We start from the raw sequence: 261 nt of genomic DNA, 5'->3' as shown, positions 1-261 counted from the left end.
TTTTTTTTTTTTTTTTTTTTGGCAGTTGTCACACAAAATGTCCTAACAAGTTAAAAAAAAAAAAAAAAAAAAAAAAGAGCCTTTAAAAAGTAGAGTATGACCGGATGTGGTGGCACACACCTGTAATCCCAACAGCGTGAGAGGCTGAAGCAGGAGGATCACAAGTTCAAAGCCAGCTCTCACCAGCTGCCAGCACTGGCGAGATGAGCTGGGTTCAAACAGAGCTGGCTGCAACATTAAACTAAGAAAACAGCAAGAAAT

The sequence above is a fragment of the Marmota marmota genome, unplaced genomic scaffold, assembly GCF_001458135.2.
Source record: "Marmota marmota marmota unplaced genomic scaffold, marMar, whole genome shotgun sequence".
Lineage (NCBI taxonomy): Eukaryota > Metazoa > Chordata > Mammalia > Rodentia > Sciuridae > Marmota > Marmota marmota.
The sequence above is the reverse complement of the archived record's forward strand: the minus strand, read 5'-3'. Positions refer to the sequence as shown.